This window comes from Myotis brandtii, unplaced genomic scaffold, assembly GCF_000412655.1.
Source record: "Myotis brandtii unplaced genomic scaffold, ASM41265v1 scaffold9, whole genome shotgun sequence".
NCBI classification, from domain to species: domain Eukaryota; kingdom Metazoa; phylum Chordata; class Mammalia; order Chiroptera; family Vespertilionidae; genus Myotis; species Myotis brandtii.
Genome location: NW_005371693.1, coordinates 37,073 through 53,833, shown reverse-complemented (window position 1 = coordinate 53,833; position 16,761 = coordinate 37,073). Strand labels below are relative to the sequence as shown.

Genomic DNA, 16,761 nt, shown 5'->3' with positions numbered 1-16,761 from the left:
ATGCTTAAAATTAAAAAAATAATAATAATCAGTTGCCCTAGCCAGTTTGGCTCAGTGGAGAGAGTGTCGGCCTGTGGACTGAAGCGTCCCAGGTTCAATTCCAGTCAAGGGCACATGCCTGGATTGTGGGCTCAATCCCCAGTGGGGGTGTGTAAGAGGCAGCCAATCAATGATTCTCTCTCATCATTGATGTTTCTATCTCTCCCTCTCCCTTCCTCTCAGAAATCAATAAAAATATATTTTTAAAAAAATTAATCAGTGGCTTCAGGTGGTGCCAGCTTGATTCATATATTATAAAGTCCCCCATCAGCTTTTTCACCATCTACAGGAGTGGGCAAAAGTAGGCTTACAGTTGTGAGTACACAAAACACAGAGTTTGTTCTTATATTATTATTTATTATTTATTGTGTTATTTTTATTATTATTAACCTACTTTTTTCCACCCTGTAGTTTTAATATTACACTGCTGATAATTACCCAGCTCTACTGTTTCATTAAAGTAGTGATGTTCTAATTCTATCATTCTTTCTGAACTTATTAGCTGAATTTTTCCATAAAGAAGACATTTCCTTAATCAGCACTTTGGTTACTGTGAGTAGAGTTTACACAGGAAAATAGAATAAATGTTTGATTTCACTCCCCTTATTTTACTGGTTTTCAGAATAATCAAAGGTAACAGACTCCTCCAAAAGGAAACAAATGAGTTTTGTCGTTTTGAAAATCATTATGAATTCGCGGATTGATATATGTAGCTGTGTTTCAACCTACTGATGTCATTATTCTTTGTGATGTTCAAATTGTCCCATCTCCAGCCAGTGGGAGCTTCTGGGCCCTTCTTATAGGACCCAGTTGTCTTTAGTGGCTTCCTTGCTAATCTGACCAATGTTCTTGGCTCCTCTTGTAGAGTTCCTGACCCAAGTCTGGATCTGCTTCCCTCCAAGGGTGCATAGTCACTTGAACCTTCTTATTCACCTGTGGTTTCACTTTCCCCAGGCAGTGATGAGAGTACTCCAAATGGAACACTTATGTTGAAGTGGTCAAAATAAGCCACGGTGACATAAAAATTATTTTTAGCTAAAGGTATTTGAGTTCCTGAAATCCATTATCTGCCTAAGAGCTTAGCACCCTAAAAACTAAATTGTGGTAAATCTCCTTCTCGAGAGCAACTCTAATCCTCTCAGATACCAGGCAGGAACCAGCCAGCACCCCGCTCATACACGGTCACAAAATTATCATGTCTCCCACGCATTCTCTTTCAGGACTGCTTGCCTCTCCAAGGAAGAGATAGCTGTTTTACATTTAAATTGTCCCATGAGCGCCCTTCTCCCCCTCCCCTTCACCTATTAAGGTGATATAGAAGCCCCAAATGTTAATTACCCTTTGAGTCACATTTCTCTGTAAACTCCCATCTATATGTATAAAAGGCTCAGTGACCGACCGTCCGTCTGACCATCCAACCGAGCAGCCAGTACATATGACACACACTGGCAATTTAAAAATAAACGTTGACTCCTGCACTTCTATTGTAGAGAATGGGGAAATAGCAATATTAAAATATTTTGTATTTTAATTTTATAATACTATATTATATATACTATTTTGACATGTAATTTTTTGCAGTAATATAATTACCTCACAAATCTTTCTTCTAATTAATTTCCTTTCAATGTGCACGAATCCATGCACAGGCCACTAGTTAGTTCATAAGTGATTAAAATCTATGTTCCTGTTAGTTTGAGTTTAATATGCAGGCCCCCCAAATACTGAATCTAAGAGAGTAGAGGAAAAGCTTTTCCTCTCCAACACTATTCTGATTTTCCTCCTCTACCACGGATCTGTATACATAGCAAGTGATGGGCTATTGCCATCTTTACAGCCACTAGACACATTTCAAATTTAACTTGTTCAGATATGAACTCACCCCTTTTGTCCACACCTAAGTCTGTTACTCTTTATTATGGCCTTTGTCAATACTGGGTATCAGTACTTAGAGCAGTGATGGCGAACCTATGACACGTGTGTCAGAGGTGACACGCAAACTCATTTTTTTGGTTGATTTTTCTTTGTTAAATGGCATTTAAATATATAAAATAAATATCAAATGTGGTGAGCTGATATAGGGTTAAGCCTCGGACTGACCTGTTGGTAAAGTCACAAACAATTCCCAGCTTAGAGGACACAGTCCTCTTAGCATAATTAGGCTTGACCTTATGAGGCTCTCTAGATCTTATCTGGGAAGCTAATGGGCTGAGGGAAGTGAAGAAAGTGGCCAAAACAAGTGAAACTCACAAGAACTGTGTAACTATGGAAACCACTACCTTGTTTACCTCTCACTATAAAATAAAGGCTCAGCTTGCCTTGGGATCTCTCTCTGTGGCCTCAGCCAGGCACAGGGAAGATCCACGGAGACTAAGGAAAGCTAGAGAGTTCTGATCGCTGTCTCCGTGTAAAACATTCTTCGCCGACTCCGTCCACACCTTTGAGAGCCCCTGGACCCCTGGGGCTGGCCCCCAGCAATCAAAAATATAAGTCTTTGTTTTACTATGGTTGCAAAGATCAAAAAATTTCTATATGTGACACGGCACCAGAGTTAAGTTAGGGTTTTTCAAAATGCTGACACGCTGAGCTCAAAAGGTTCGCCGTCACTGCCTTAGAGTCAGGTCAGAACAAGACTCCTTTAGAAACACAGATTTCACCCATACCTCCCGAAGTGGTCTTCTTCCAGCTCTGGCTAGACCAGCCTCCTAACAGCACAGTATAATCCTGGGCTCTGCCACAGCTATGAACTGTTTGAAGACTCTAGAACCGCTGAGGACTCTCGGCCAGCCACATCCCTTCATTTATGCATGAGGCTGTGAGAAATAGCTTTGAAGAAGTTTGGCTGTCTGCACAGGCCAGTGTAGAGGATGGAGAGAACACGGTTTCCGGGTCAGAAAGGTCTATTTGATTTGATTTTGACACCGGCCCATGAAGAAGAGGCTGATCTATGCAAGCCCAGTCATCTCTGAGAAGCCCCTCTGCAAAAGCTGGTGTTGAAGGGAGAAAGGCACTTGAAGGTATAGATGGCTTTGCAGGTGGGCACAGCATGGACAGAGCACAGACAGCAACCTGGGGCAGAAGGATGCAACAGCTGTGATGTGAAAGACAAATCAAGGGGAACGGCTGAGCAGGGGGCTTCAGGAAAAGATTGGACATCCTGCCAGGCACTCAGGTGGCCTCGGAGCACTGAGGTTTGATGAATGTGACCTTGTTCTCACTCACGGCTGAGTCCTGAGAAAAACTGGGTACAAAAGCAACACCAATCCCTCATCACCCAAGTCAAAGTCCCTGCCCTCATCACTTCCCCTCTCCAGACCCACATTTCTTCAGTGACCAACTCTTACAATTCTAACTTCTCTCTAACGAAAGGCTCTCCCTTAGTTAATAATCTCTCTCCTGGATTACTGCATTGCCTCCTAGCTGATCTTTCTGACTATAGTCTCACTCCTATTCAAGCCCTCCTCTGGTGCCAAGTACGCCAAACACTTTTTTCTATTTTGCCTCCCACCAAATATATTTATATTTATTTGCAAACTGAAAATGCTCTACTGAACCAAAACTTAGGTATATTTTAGAATGTGCACAAAAGAAAAAGTAAAAGAGAGTGAGAAAAATAAATAAATAGATTTGCTAATAGTTTCTCTCACTTTCGCCAATCAATAGTCTTACCAACTTCACCTGACACGTACCTGCAAAGTTACTGAAGGGGCTTTCGACTGGGCTTGCAGCTGATTCTTACTTAGGCTGGACTGGATTATTGAACCTTGAAAATGACTCTTAATGATCTAAAAAGAGACTATTCTTAGGGCTGAAAGAGACAGGAAAGGGATGGATTAAGGAATCTGTCTGAGATGTCATGTGTGATGGCAGAGACTGAAGATAAATAAATTCATTTCCTGGTCCTCCCTCCATTTAAGTTCAGTCTGTTTAATATATTCTGCCCAAGGCCAAACAAATTTTTTCTGACTGGATTTTTTAATTTCTTACTTGGCCTGTTAATATAATCATCAGGTCTGCTTACGTGGGGACGCTTCAAGTTAAACACGGGTATTAGAGGTCTGAAAGCAAAGGACAGGGGTATTCTGCCTGGCTGTGGTCCCACCACACAATAGCCTTTAAAAGGCAAAGATGGTTCTTGCAAGATCCAAAACCAAGTCAGCTGACCTCAAGCCTGGCTCTAAAATAAATTTACAGGCGTCATTTAAGATGTAGGTTTGCTTTTCCTGTTTTCCAGTCAAAGCAAATTAGCCTAAAAAAAAAATAGCATTCCAAGTGACCAAAGGTTAGAAAAATTGTCCTGCAAGTATTTTGAATTTCTTGTCACCCCTGATTTCTTCCACAACTGAGTATGGGTCATCAGGGAGGTTATTGGCATGGGGGTTGACAGCTTAAATGGCAAACAGGATGCGCCCCCACAGAGGCCTCCTGCTTTGCTTCAATCCACTGGAATTAATTGGTCTTGGGGTGTTTGGGTGGTGGTGGCATGGGTTTTTGCTTTTCCTTCTTTCTTTCTTTTTTACTGAAGGGCCTCAGACGGGCAGACATGGAAACAGCTTCTCATTTGCATAGAGCGTGGCAGGCAAGGGTGAGCTGAGGACACACCGAACTTCCTCCTTGGCAAAGGCAGGAAGTCAGCTGTAAGAAGCTACCACTTTTCAACCCTGGGTGGCTTCTCCTTTTCTCTCTCTCTCTCTGTCATTCACTTTGGAAGAAAATGTAAGTTTAATTTCAAACAGAGCACAAGAACTTGGAAGGCAGTGGAGGGGGGGGCGGGCGGGAGGGCACAAAAAGAAGGCAGCCAAATGCTCCAGGCTGGCCTGACAATTCTTGCCCCAGTTTTTTCTTAATTGAAGATGTGGCCCTGAATGGGTGGCTAAGTTGGTTGAAGAACTGTCCCCTACACCAAAAGTTGGGGGTTCAATTCCCAGTCAAGGTACATACCTAGGTTATGGGTTTGATCCCTGGTCGGGGCACACACAGGAGGCAACCAATTGATGTTTCTATTTCACATCAATGTTTCCCTTTCACATCAATGTTTCCCTCCCCCCTTTCTCTCTCTAAAATTAATAAAAACTATATATGCGAAGCCATCAAACTGAAAGGGGCTAGCGGTCCTTGGCCATGCCAGAGGGTGATTGGCAAAGATTAACATGACAGGCAGTGCCCCAAGTGCCCCCTTGCCACATGGAGGCAGACTGGCATCAAGGGGCACAGCATCCTCTACAGCCACCTGGGCATGTCCAAATCTGAGTTTCTTCATCATCCCACCTGGGGGAAGCCCCTGTTTCAAGGAACGCTGCCTGAATGGGTGACAGGTCTGGGCAGAATGAGCCAACACTGAGAGAAATACTACATCATTTCAAAGCAAATTGAAACCAGTCAGTTCTTTCTGATTGGTTTTCAGGTGGGGTTCAATTCTCCCCAATTTCTTCTCTTGATTTGAATCTTCTTCACAGATAACGCCACCTTCCAGCTAACTGTGTAATATGCTGCTCAGCTGTCTGGTACCAGAAACTAATGAGCAACCCTGCTCTGGTATGGGTGGCAAAAAGGCAGGCAGGCACATGTGGAGGGGAACTAGTATATTTCTGTGGGTGGTTTCTGGCTAAAATTCATGTTATTTCTCTCAGATAAAACAAAGAATTCTTCCCCAACAGATGCAGCAAAAATACATGAGAGTATTTATATATTGGTTTATTACAAGGAACAAAAAAATAGCGGGAAATTACAACACTAAATTGTAATAAGGTAGGTGGTAATATTTAGACATGCATGTAAACGTCACTTTTATGAGAGTGTTTCATCATTTTTATACAATCCTGAATTATCTTGTTCCCACAGCAGCGTGCAACAGGCCTCGCACATGGGTAAAGGATGTGACCCAGACTCCTGGAGAGCTCCAAATTATTGAATCAAAATGTTTCTACAAGTTCCTGACTTTCTTGACAATTATATGCCCACTGAGTCACAGTTCAAAAAATATTCTCATCCCACAAGTTGTCTTTTCAAATTTCATCACTATTCTCTCCCATACCAAATCCTATATAATAAAAGGATAATATGCAAATTGACCATCACTCCAATACACAAGATGGCCACCCCCAAGTGGTCAAAGAAGGCCACCCCCATGTGGACACAAGATGGCCAGCAGGGGAGGGCAGTTGGGAGGGACCAGACCTGCAGGGGAGGGCAGTTGGGGGGAACCAGGCTGGCAAGGGAGGGCAGTTAGGGGTGACCAGGCCAGTAAGGGAGAGCAGTTAGGGGCAATTGGGCCAACAGGGGAGCAGTTAGGCATTGATCAGGCTGGCAGGGGGGTGGTTAGTGGTGATCAGGCTGGCAGGCAGAAGTGGTTAGGAGCAATCAGGCAGGCAGGCAGGCAAACAGTTGGGAGCTAGCAGTCCTGGATTGTGAGAGGCCTAAACGGGCAGTCGGACATCCCTCGAGGGGTCCCAGATTGGAAAGGGTGCAGGCTGGGCTGAGGGACACACACCCCCTGCATGAATTTTGTGCACCAGGCCTCTAGTTGTTATATATGTTGCTAACAAAGAAGTCTTTTATCACCTGAAAAGCATACAGGGTTTGCTATTCCCCTCACTCTGTCACTAGCTAGATGTGCAATCCAAGATACCCATTGGACAGAGCATGCACTGTGTGTGACAAAGCATGTCAATTGTGCCTTGGCAAAATTGAAATCACTATGTTTTATGGTCCTTCAGGTTGATTTGAACAGCAATACCAAAACACCACATTCTTTGAAGGGCCGAGAGTACATGCTAACCTATGAAGTAGAACCAATTTATAATTCAGATATCTGGCAAAGGACTGGCATCTAAGACAGGGGTTCACTTGACGTTTTTCTGCATGGTTATGTCTGGGGAAGACATGATTTGAAATGTAGATATATTTGAATTGAGAGAATAAATCATATTCTAGGGAGGTTCCATTTCTAATGACCATGAAGATTTGCAGTTCATTGGTCTTTTGCCACTAAAATGATTTCCTCTTATCAACTTAAGCTGATGATTTTTAACATCACACCTTTTTACTGGGCTTTTTGAGGACATTTTTAGAGTTCAGGGTAAGTAAGGAGACGTTGTGCACAAAGTCTTATATCAAACGCCATCAACTAAATGTTTTAATAAAACCTGCTTTGTGTCTGTGAAGCCAACGTGTGTTGGCTGGGATGAATTCCCTATCTGCTTGTTTTGCAGACATACAAGCCACTGCAAGGCAACCTAGAATATTGGTTCAGTGTGTAGGGTTCTCTAGAACCAGACAGACGTGCCCATCTTATTCTGCATTTAGCTCTTTAACCTTAGGCAAATTACTTAACTATTTTTAACCTCATTTCTTAATTTGTGGAACACAGACAAAGTACTTACCTCATGGGGTTCTTGTAAATATTGTATATATAAAGTGTTTATCACAGTGCCTGAAATGCCAGATAAGTGGATAAACAGATAGATATTCAAATATTTTGGAAGAGAGATGAGTTTATTTTTCAGAAACTCTTCCTGAGGCAAATCATCCAATGACCCAAATTTTAAAAAATAAATAGTTCTCAGTGTTTCACACTGTGAAGTATTAGTAATCTTCAGCTCCAACTTCATCATATTTCTTCACCAGAATTCCATTCAATTTTTCTCGTTATTTTGTTTTAATCAAATCCTTCCCTGTCCTCATTTCAATTCCATTTGGGGAAATAATACTCAGAGGATACAACAAGAGGACCTAATTTTTATTCCTCTCCTTGCTATCCAATTTCACAGTATGGTCAGGTATATTTATCAAACCTCATTTAGCCACAATCTGAAAAAGACATCATTTTTTTTAATTTGTTGGGGCAGTCCTAGAGATAAATCAAATCATTTTTGCACAGAGCCATTGGTTCTGTACAATAAAAGAATATAGCCATTTTATGCATAGTTATCAATTAGTCTTCATATCATTATACGGCTTGTGCAAGTCTGTCCTCCCCTCATCTTCTCCCTGTCCCCCAATCTTCCCTTGTATTCATGTTTAACCCAAACTTGACCTGCTTTTGCTCTTATTCAGAACACTTCTGGGATCTGAATCTCAATTATTTGGGACAAAACTCTTGATCTCCTGCCACTTTCCCAGGGTCACATGGTGATGAACAAGATAAAGAGGGGATTGGAGGCACAAAGGTGCTCTACAGGCACTTGCGTCCCTGCCCACTTTCACGGCTTTTTTTCCTCCTCGTTGGTATTTAGATGCTTTCCCAGATCCTTGGAGGCAGCCCTCTCTAACAAGGTTCCATTTCTAAAGCCTGACTTTAGATTTAGCGGCGCTCTGCTTTACCTGAATGAGGCATCATCTCCTAACTCTCTACACCAGTGATGGCGAACCTATGAACTCATTTTTTTGGTTGATTTTTCTTTGTTAAATGGCATTTAAATATATAAAATAAATATCAAAAATATAAATCTTTGTTTTACTATGGTTGCAAATATCAAAAAATTTCTATATGTGACACGGCACCAGAGTTAAGTTAGGGTTTTTCAAAATGCTGACATGCCGAGCTCAAAAGGTTCACCATCACTGCTCTACACTCATCTCACCACTCTCATGGGACCAAACGCATGGGATGGGAGATGGCAGCCATGGCAGGAAAAGGAGAAGGGCAATCATTGATCTTGCTCCAGGCCAGCATTTCCACCATCGAATTTTAATCAAAACACACTTTCCTTTCCTTAGACTGACCTCAGGGTATGGCATGCCCTTATTGTCCTTTGATTGTTTGAAGAAAAAGACAATCTTACCACGAATGAGTAAGAAAGTCACCCCCTACTCCCACCATCTCCCTCCTTGTTTAGCAAGGAGATAAAGCAAACGGTGGCCTAACATCCAGCCAGACTCATCTCCCATGTTCTTCATTTATCAAAAATCCAAAGGAGCAAACTACACTGCTGCAGTTCTCCTCCTCCCCGATAGCCTGGGGCTCAACACTGACCTGATAGGGCCAGGCTGGATGGAAGCAGAGTGGAGAGCCTACTCGGCTAACCCAGGTGACTCCCATCAGAGAGGTTCGGCTCTTGCATATTTCAGGCTGCGGTCACTCTGCCCCCAGAATGCTCTTGGCAGAGTCACAGAGTCATGTTTGATGAACAACCAGACTGGCACCAACAAACCACCAGATTCATCTTCTGACTCCATCAGCACCACGTGAAAAGGCTGGAAGCAACATGCAGGCGCGCACACCTTTCCTTGGCTCCTCCAGGCAGATCCATTCATCCTGTCTACACTCTAACCACAGATCGAGTGCTGGACAGGAAGCAGAGCAGTGTGGGCCCGCATAGGAACAGTCTGTTGCCTCACCCTTTTTCTTATGCCCAGGAGGCTCTCAGGATGCAGCACCCCAGTATCTGGCACCTCCCTGTATCACTAAACTCCCAGTGCCCTTAGCGTAATCCAGGCACCTACATAGCCTGTTGGCTCTCTACCTCCACCTGTCTGTCTTCTCAGTGCTGGTCCTCTTCTTCCTACTCCATTCTTTTGGACTCAGGAGCTAGGACCTTCTCTGCCTCCAGCTTGCACCGAAACCAGGCTTCAAAACCTGGCTTAAGTCCCTGGGCTTCACAGCCTTTCCACCTTTCACAACCTCCCACACCTCAGCAGCACCTTCAGCTCTTTCTCCATCTAGTGTCCCTGCCACCATCATTCTCAGCAGCAGACACCCACTCCTGTTTAGACACCCGCACAGATTATGTCAGAGTAGTAAGACATGGACAGGTAGATGTAGGAAGCATAGAGCTCCAGGTTGATCAGGCGGTTGATCAGGCGGTTGATGGCGGCCTCCAAGTCCTGGTGGTAGTTCTGGTGCACCTGTGAGGTGGATGTGGTCATCATGGTGGATGACTAAGGAAAGTAGGCTGCACAGCACTAGAGCTGTGGCAGAGGCCTAGGGGCTGTCCGAGGGAGCTATGAGGAGGTGGCTGAAGGCTAGATATGGGCAGCTGGCTGGGATGGGGGTCAAAGGCTGGTTCCATCCAAGCATTATTGAAGCAGAAAACCACAGCGACTCCCCTCAAAGATTGTCTCATTGCATTTCTTGGACTGCATTTTCTTCTCATTGGTCTATACCAGTGATGGCGAACCTTTTGAGCTCGGCGTGTCAGCATTTTGAAAAACCCTAACTTAACTCTGGTGCTCTGTCACATATAGAAATTTTTTGATATTTGCAACCATAGTAAAACAAAGGCTTATATTTTTGATATTTATTTTATATATTTAAGTGCCATTTAACAAAGAAAAATCAACCAAAAAAATGAGTTCGCGTGTCACCTCTGACACGCGTGTCATAGGTTCACCATCATTGCTCTACACTCTTGGCTTAGGCAATCTTATATGATCCTGTGGTCTTCTTTTTTTCTTCCTTTTATTTGGGGTTTTTTTGTTTGTTTTCTTTTTGATCCTGTGGTTTTCAATGGTATCTATCTTCTGTCACATCCTACCTGTTATATCCTTCTGAGCTCCAGACCTATATATCCAATCCCTATTTGACAGCTGCACTTGGTTCTTTCATAGTCATCTCAAACATAGTGTATCTAAACCTGAACATTAGAACCCCCAACTCCCCACCTCCCTCCACTTGCAGTATGTACCTCCTTCCGTGTTTGCCATTTCAGTATGGTGTTTTTAATCTCTCATTGCTAGTACCTGACACCAGGGTGGTGCCATCCCTGACACTTCCCTCCCTATTTTCCTCACTATCACCCTCATCTAGAACATCACCTAGTCCAATGGAGTCAAGCTTGAAAATGAATTGATAATCCATCCACTTCTCCTGGTCTCTACTGCTCCAACCTGATCCAAGCCACCCTGCTCTCTAACCAGGGCTACACAAGAGCCTGGGAGTTGGTCTCTCCTGCCCCCTATTTTGCTGCCCACCTCCAACTCCCTATGCAGCAACCATAACAAATGTTTTTATTGTGGTAAAATATGTAACAAAAATTTACCATTTTAACCATTTTTAAGTAGTTCAGAAGCATAAGTACATTGTTGTGTAACCACCACCAATATCCATTTTCAGAACTTTGTCATCTTTCCCAGCCGAAACTCTGCACCTATTAAATAATAATAACACCCCACTCTCCCTACCCAGCTACCCACAGGCACTGATAACCATCATTCTACTTTCTGTTTCTGTGAATTTGGCTACTCTGGAAACCTCACATAAGTGTAATTAGACAGTGTTTGTCCTCTTATATCTGGCTTGGTTTATTTAGCATAATGTTTTCAAGGTTCATCCATGTTATAGTACCTATATATCAGAATTTCTTTTGTGTAAGGCTGAATAACAGTGCATTGTACATATATACCACATTTTGTTTAGCCTTACATCTGTTGATGAATATGTGGCTTGTTTCCATCTTTTGGCTGTTGAGAATAATGCTGCTATGAACATACAGGTGCAAATACGTTTGGGTCCTTGCTTTCAATTCTTTTGGGTATATATCCAGGAGTAGAATTGCTGGATCAGTGATGAATCTATGTTTAATTTTATGAGTAACCATAACAAACTTAAAAACATTAGCTGGAGCCTTAGCCAGTTTTGCTCAGTGGATAGAGCATCAGCCTGCAGACTAAAGGGTCCTGGGTTCAGTTCCTGTCAAGGGCACATATCTTGGTTGTAAGCTTGACCCCGGAGGCAACCAATCTATGTGTCTCTCTCATATCAATGTTTCTCTCTGTGTCTCTCCCCCTCCCTTCCACTCTCTCTGAAAATAAATTTAAAAAATACCCTTGGGTGAGGATTAACATACAAAAAAAAAATTAGTTGGATTATGTCTTTCCTAAAGTCCTTTGATGACTTCCCATTGCACCTGGTAACCACTAAACAGATGTCCCAAATTTTGCCTATCTGCCCTGGCCTTTCCCACCTTACTCCATTTCACTCAGCTTCTTCCTTTCTCACCCTTTTCCAGCCTCACTGATCTTCTTTCTGTCACTCAAGGACACAAAGTTCATCCTTGTTTCACCTTCACATAGCTTTTCCCTATCTGGAATTTAATTTTTTCTACTCTTCTACTCTCCACATCTCAATTTAAATATCACAGGAAAGTCTTCCCTGAGCTAGTCCTAGGCCTCTCCCCTGTCCCCACCCCTCAACTGCCCACCCCCCCTCCCCATCACATACATTCCCTGCCATCTAATCCTGATGTTTGGATATAACCTGTATCTCTCAGTTGATTGATTTAGGGGTTGTAAGATCAAGACTCCTGACTCTCACATTCTCACTCTTATCCACAGCATGGATCACTTGGTTGAATAAATGAAGAGCCCTGTTACATTATGAGTTTTTGTTGTTACTTTTCTTGTTGTTGCTTATGTGTCTTCATAAAATGATGGTTGAGCTCTCGTATTGGTGTTTGTATTTGCTATGCCATCTGTCATGCACAGAATGTTGTATCCTCCTAAAATTCATTTGTTGAAGCCCTGGTCCTCAATGTGATGGTATTTGGAGTGGGCCTTTGGGAGGTGATTTGGTCATGAGGGCAGGATTGGTGCCCTTATAAGAAGAGACACCAGAGAGCTTGATCAATCTCTCTTATTGAGTGCACTAAGGAAAGGCTATGTTAGGATACAGTGAGAAGGCAGCCATCTATAAGCCAGGAAGGGGGCTCTCACCAGAAACCAACCATACTGGGACTCTGATCTTGAACTTCCAGCCTCCATAACTGTGAGAAAATAAATGTCTTTCATTTAAGCCATCTAGTCTATAGTATTTTTTTATGGCAGCCAGAGCAGACGAATATACCCTCTACCTCAAACCATCATGTTACACTCAACTGGTATAACATGAGCATGTTACTTAGCATTGCTGTCATTACATCTCATAATAGAATTGGTTGTTCATATATCTGTTCCCTTTTCCCCCCATTGATTTTTAGATAGAGTGGAGGGGAGGGAGATAGAGAGAAACATCGATGTGAGAGAAACACATACATTGGTTGCCTCCCCACATGCCCTGACCAGGGCTGGGGATCAAACCTGCAACCCAGGTACATGCCCTTGACCGGGAATCCAACCTACGGCCCTTCGGTGTGCAGGCCAACGCTCTAATCACTGAACCACACTGGCCAGGGCTCATGTGCCTGTTTCTATCATCAGACTTAAACTACTAGTTGAGATAGGGACCACATGTGATTTATTTCTTCTTTATCTCGCCTGTTGTTAACCCCATTCAGAGCCATACACTGAGAGGGATGTTTTTAAAAGTTGGCTGGAATTATTTGGTGGCTTGGTTTAAATATGACTCTAGCAATTTTACATTTATGAACATATTCTCTTTCCAAAAACAGTTTTGAATAAACTTGGTTTCTCAAATGTTAGTAATTGTCAAACATTTTAAATCACTATCTAGCCATATTGCAATTAGAGCAAAATTATGATGCATAGTTATGCTAACTAGTGAGTGCTTTAAGTTATCACATTTCTCTCTATTTTGTGAATGTTTTGTCAGCATTCAGACTGAATGCCTAAATTATTTAAATGTCTCTCTGTGTGTATACACAAATGTTAACAATAACTACCATTGCTGAGTTCCTGCATCTTGTAAACCCATAGTGATGAGCTCTTAATGCTATGCTAAAGTGCTTTTTATATATGTGATATAATTTAATCTTCACATAATCCTATAATATAAATATTTTTATTTCAGGTTTATGGAAGGGAAAACAGACTCTCACAATGATTGAGTAACTCCCTAAGGCTACCTAGCAGGTGAGTGGTAGAGTCAGGATTTGAACTCAGGCTAAGTCCAAAGCCACACCCTTACATATTTACTGTGAGTAACCAGTCAGCTTTATCTTCCCCAAAGTCTGGGCTATGCTCATTTCCTTCTTTTATGCACCCTCAGTGCAATGGAAAGCAACCTTATCCTTTGAGTTGATCTTAATTCTTAAGCTGGGAGGTCTCCCTGAGGACAGAAGTTACAGTTTAGGGAAAATTTCAGGTCATTTAACGGTCAGGGCAGGCTAGGTCATGCTTAGTGAAAACAACCTCAAAATCCCAATGGCCTACAACAACAAACAGTTTATTTCCAGCTCACATTATGTCTGTTGCAGGCTTAGCTCCATGTCCAGAACCCACTTGCGGCAGCCTTTATCTGACATTGCCTTTCTTCAGACAGAGTAAAAGGGGGACAGTGAAAACATACAATGACCTGATATTATGGGGTGGGAATTACAGTCCTTGCCCAGAAAGGAGCAGCTATTACTTTGAACAATATTACAGTCTATCATAAAGTTCTTTTTCACTATGAAAAAACACACAAATTATTTCAATCTGGCAAGAACATTTTTGTTCTGTATGCCATAAATCCATAGCACTGTGCTGCTTTTGCCAGAACACTATGGTAATCACTTATTTTTAATTTAAAAAGATAACATTTCATCTAAGAACTTTGAACTCAGAGAATGCATAATTTAAGGTGTATGAAACAGAGGCCTTTTTAAATAAACAAAACAACATGAATATTATAAAACTAATTTTTCAAAATTCAAATACAAACTCTTCTATATAAGTGTACATTATATCTCCTGCACAACAGTCATCAATTCAAAAATTAGAAATATTTTCATCACTAAATTTTGGCCTTGTATCTTCACTATACTGTCTGATTCGCATTCAGAGCACCTTTTTATTTCTCACAGTCTGGAAGCTGGAAGTCCGAGATCAGGGTGCCAGTAGAGGCAGTGTCTAGTGAGGGCCTGCTTTCTGGCTCTTAGATGGCTATCTTTTAGAGTAACCTCATATGGCAGAAGGGGCTCACTAGAGTCTCTTTTATATAAGGGCACTAATTTCATTCATGAGGGCTCCACCCTCATAAGCTACTCACCTCCCAAAGGCCCCACCTCCTAATATTATTGCATTGGGCATTAGGATTCAACATAAGAATTTGGGGAGACACAAATACTTAGTCTATAGCAGTGATGAGATTACCATTTGAATGGATAGACTGAGTAAAGCAAATGGCTCCATCTCCCTTCTGTGCGTAGGCCTCATCCAATCTACTGGAGGCCTGAACAACAGAGCAAAAGGCTGAGTATATGATAATTTCTGTTCTCTCTCTCTCTCTCTCTCAACTTTCTCCCCTTGCTTGATTGCCTCCCAGCTGGGACATGAGTCTTCTCCTGTTTTAAGGACTTGGACTCAGATTGGAACTACACCATTGGCTCCCCTGAGTCTTCAGCTTGCCAATTGCAGATCTGGAAACTTCTCAGCCTTCATAACTGGCACAAACCAAACCTTATAATTAATCTATATATATAAAAGTCCAGCGACCGGAATGGCGGAACGACCAGAACAGCCAGTAGCTATGATGCGCACTGCAGCAGCCAACTAGCCTGATCCAGGCCCTGATCAGCCCCCCACCTCCAGCCAGCCCAGCCTCCAATCAACCCCCAACACCCCAATCAGGGGTGGAGCTGGCTGGCCAACAGCCTGCAGCCCCTCCCACCCACTGGCCCCCAACACCCTGACCTGGGGCAGGGCCAGTCTGGCCAATCACCCGCGACCCTTCCTCCCTGCTGGCCTGGCCCAATGGGCCCCCATCGGGGTGGGCCAGCCAGACCCCACCAGTGCACGAATTCATGCACTGGGCCTCTAGTATGTATACAAAATATCCCTTACAGTTTGTATATATTTATGTATGTATATGTATGTATATGCATATGTAGATATGTATATACATATCGGCTCTGTTTCTCTAGAGAACCCTGACTTACACAAACAGATTAGAAAATCTTCCTGCTGTATGGTTGGGAAAACTGTGGTTTAAAGAGATGCAACACTTCTTGAGTCATACAGCAAGCAAGGTTTCTGGGTTCCAGACTCTGGATTTACAACCTGAACCAAACCAGCAGCAGGGCAGGTTTGCTATGGGACCTAAATTTGGCCAGCATCCCCCTTGACCTCAAGCCCAATGTGGCACAGGCCAGTGTGGGCTTTGTTGCCTGTGGTTGCTTCTAGGGACCTGACTCTGGAGAATCTATCCTCTGGTGGGGTGGGGTGGGGGTAGGAGACATTGCCTCTAATTGAGGACTACTGCTATATGAAGGTATTTTGTAAAATCATAAAACATTGTCCAGTTGTTGATGTTTTTAATATTAAAGCTCATTCTTTATTTAAAATTTTTTTCAATCACAGTTCATATTCAATATTCTTTTGTATTAGTTTCAAGTGTACAGCATAGTGGTTAGGCAATCATATACTTTACAAAGTGTTCCTCCTGATATTTCCAGTACCCAGCAGGCACCATACATAACTGTTACAAAACTATTGCCTGTATTTCCTATGCTGTACTTGACATCCCCATGACTGTTTTGTAACCACAAATTTGTAATTTTCAATCCTTTCACCTTTTTCACCCAGTCTCCCAACAAAAATATAGAACGCTTCATGAATCTGTGTGTCATCCTTGCTCAGGAGCCATGCTGATCTTCTCTGTATCATTTCAATTTTAGTACACGTGCTGCCGAAACGAGCACCAGTTAGTTGTTGATTATTATTAACATGCAATTATTTTATTTTTTATTTTTCACTATCCTCAAGAAATTTTATTCATACTTAGGTGGATGAAAAATTAAAATACTTATTTTAAACCACAATTGAATTTATACACTAAAAACATACCTCTGCCTTCTCTTTCACTAGTAACTGAAAGCATTCTAGGCAGAGGGAAAAGCTAGTGTGAAG

General features: G+C 42.4%; 1 long non-coding RNA gene across 1 annotated transcript; it reads right to left on the bottom strand.

Annotated features, from left to right (window-relative positions):
- Positions 1–864: 864 nt before the first annotated feature.
- On the bottom strand, positions 865–16,544 carry LOC106724594. Its single transcript, XR_001360441.1, has 4 exons — positions 16,447–16,544; positions 10,508–10,510; positions 9,576–9,584; positions 865–875 (listed from the first exon to the last, which is right to left on the bottom strand). It is a non-coding gene; the product is annotated as an uncharacterized LOC106724594 (long non-coding RNA).
- Positions 16,545–16,761: the final 217 nt, after the last annotated feature.